General features: G+C 36.9%; 1 non-coding gene across 1 annotated transcript; it reads right to left on the bottom strand.

Moving 5' to 3' along the window:
* Window positions 1-359: 359 nt before the first annotated feature.
* Window positions 360-508, bottom strand: LOC115071459. The gene has a single exon (XR_003850545.1). It is a non-coding gene; the product is annotated as a small nucleolar RNA SNORA16B/SNORA16A family (small nucleolar RNA).
* Between the last annotated feature and the right edge of the window lie 2,791 nt (window positions 509-3,299).

Genomic DNA, 3,299 nt, shown 5'->3' with positions numbered 1-3,299 from the left:
TACTGGTTATCCTTTCTCTCAGTACCAATGTGAAAGTATTTTTAAAATTTATTTTAATAAATTTACTTCTAAGATGAATGATAACACAATTATCAAAAATGATCTTCTAGTTCCATTTCCTGATCTTCAGGTCTGACTGGCTTTAGCTTTCATTCAGGTCAATAACACAAATCACTGCCATGTGGCAATGATTATCCCAAGAACGTATCCAATAAACGTGCTGTTGGGTCCTCAGGATCAACAAGCTGCTTCCAAAAGCCTTATTCTGATAATTCCATATTTAAGACTCAAACATTTTTGTTGGCTTGTAGACTATGCCAATAAAGATCTCTGACTACCCATGAAAAATGGTAACATAGAATTGTCTTTTTCGAAAATGTTACAAATCAGTTACAGCAAACAGAAGCATGACTGTCACGGGAAAAAAAAAAAAACGAAAAAAATGTAACTGCCCCCGTTTGACAACAGCAGCGATGTAGAAGCAGCTGCAGCTTCCTTAGAGGCCATGGTGGGAAACCATCCTAAATTAATTCATTTTTCAAGGTTGTAACTAATGATGAGTCTTTCAAAAATAAGTTACAGCTAAGGGTATACATTATTTTTAGGAAAGTAATAGATAATGAACAGATTATTCAAAGACATATTTTAAGATTTTGATTTTTTTCCCTTTCTACTACATCCTTGTTTTAAATCAGGACAAGTTAAGAAAACTCAAATACATTTACTGAAAACCAAGAGTTTCTTTACTTCCAGAAATGTTTAGTTTCATTTTCCTTATTTTAATTGTCCAGTTAATACATGAGAATTCTCTGCTTTTAGAATAGAGTGCTGTATCCAGAGTGGTTTTGGATTAAGTAGGACAACTGAGAGGAATACAGAAGTTGTATACGTTTGCCAGTATGTCACTACCTGAAGCCTGAAACAGAACGGTTCTACAGTAACTAGTAAGGGGTATTCATGTTAGGTTTGTGGGTAAAACCAGGCAAAATCTGCTTTAGTATTTAACCCAGGAGCAAGAAGACTGTTAAATAACATCCAACAATAAAGTCATTTTTTGCCTTGCTGTTTACTTCTTCACCTGGGACTTTTGCTGTCTTTTTTCTTACTTTAGTTACATCACACTATGAAATTATTTCTTAATCATTTTGCACTCATTTTCTTTCTCCTAAAACATTTACATAAGGAAATCTATCAACCACTACATGCTCATGCAACAAAAGCTATTTTTGTAAAATTTTATTTTGTTATTAATAGAAACAATATTTTCATTGTGGATTGTGTGGAAACAGTACAACAATGGGAATATGAAAATGAGTCACTTTTCTATAACCACTGTCAGCAACTTGTCATATTTTCTTTGAGTCATTTACTGAATTCATTTTTAAAAATTGTGATTTTTTTCCTTGTTATTTAAGACAAAACATTAGAAAGTCTAAGTAAATGGCAGCAATGGAGTGGTATCCATTTTTTAAATGCATTTTAACTGAGGGAGATTAATTTTGGAGTTCATACAGGTATGCTATTTCATTCCTATCTATGCCATTAACTACATTTTAAATTTTTATTTAATTTTAATTATGTGTATGTGGAAGAGGGGTTCATACATGTGAATGCAAATGCCTGTAGAATCCAGAAGAGAGAATTGGGTTCCCTGGAGCTGCTCAACATGGGTGCTGTGACCTGAACAAGTCCTTTGCAAAGGCAGCAAGTGCTCTTAATCGTATTTCCAGCCCCCTATTTACTGCATTTTAAAATTGCACTGCTGTTTCTTCTATACCAGCCTTCTCAATGTCCATGTATGTGTGGGCATCTGTGTCTGTGTATCTGTGGGTCTGTCTGTGTGAGTGAATGGCATGTGTGTGAGGGTGCCTGCAAGACCATAGGAGGGTGGTAGATGCCCTACAACTGGAGTTACAAGCGGTTATGAGCTGCCTGACATGAGTGGTCAGAACCCAACTCAGGTCCCCTACAAGAGCACTGCGGTGGTTTGAATGAGAAGAGACCCAGTAGACTCAAGTACTTGAATACTTAGTCAGTTGATAGTGCTGTTTGGGGAGGGGCATAAAAGCTTTAGGAGGTGTAGCCTAGCTGAAGGAAGTACATCACTGGGAGGGGGGCTTTGAGAGTTCATAAACGTGCCCCACTTCCAGTTGCTCTCTCTGCTTCCTGTGCCTGCTTGAAAATGTGAGTGCTCAGATTTCTGCTCCAGCTGCCCCCTGCCACGCCTTCTCCCCATCCCCTATGATGGACTCATCACTCTGGAACTGTTTCTTCCATAAGTTGCCTTGGCCATGGTGTTTTACCACAGCTACAGAAGAGTAACTAATACAAACAGTATGAGCTCTTAACCACCATGCCATCTCTCCCATACCTGGGATTCAGATTTTAAATTCAAATATTCCAAACACAGTAATCCACTATAACGTTGAAAAGCTGTAGATGTGTGAGGGAATAATTACAGATAGCAAGAGATAAAACATCAAGTGCATTAAATAATGTCCATCTTTTGAGAAATGGCAATTCATGTATTTTCAGAAATCTTTTAAAATATCTCTCAGAAAATTGCAGCTTATTAGTCATGGTGAAGTTTTAATTTAATGGATCAGGATTTTCAAGGAGTCTATCATATAAAGAAATTATACGAACTATAAGCTCATTAGAAATGCAGTAAAAAATGAGTTTATAAAACTGTGTGCCACTGAGTTAAAGAAACAGAAAACATAGTTGAGATGCCAAACAGTACAACTGGAATCATCTCCAGAAAGTATAATAAAGCCTCCCTGAAATTAAGGCATCATCCAAAAAAAATCATGAATTGTCTTAGTCCATGCCTCTGCCCCCTTTCAGAAACCAACAGTCAGTACAGACATTTGTTGCCTTCTGAAACTTTCATAGAACAGAGTAGAGCTTTTGAAAAAAAGAACCATATTAGACATTTCTTCCAAACAATGGCTGTTAGCAAATAAATGATGCATGTAATCAGATTTGCCAGTAAGTTTCTGAGGCTTTAATAGCTTTCCTTGGAGTTTCACCTTCTTGTTTTCTCAAGAACCAACTTACTACGATGCAGCGGATGTATTTTCTTGCATTCCTTCTGGCAGTAAAATCCATTTTTCTTGCCTTGATATTACGCAGCATCTTCTACGTTCACAGGCTTTCTTTTCATCTTTCTTTTGACGTAAGTCCTGGCCTGACGTTCTCTCACATAGTACCGCCTCTGCAGCCACTTACTATTCAAACCGAGTTTCTTTATTACATGTCCCAATTACTTGCTAGACAAAGTCACAATGTATTGTGAG

This window comes from Nannospalax galili, unplaced genomic scaffold, assembly GCF_000622305.1.
Source record: "Nannospalax galili isolate Female #2095 unplaced genomic scaffold, S.galili_v1.0 scaffold78, whole genome shotgun sequence".
Taxonomy (NCBI): Eukaryota; Metazoa; Chordata; class Mammalia; order Rodentia; family Spalacidae; genus Nannospalax; species Nannospalax galili.
The sequence above is the reverse complement of the archived record's forward strand: the minus strand, read 5'-3'. Positions and strand labels throughout refer to the sequence as shown.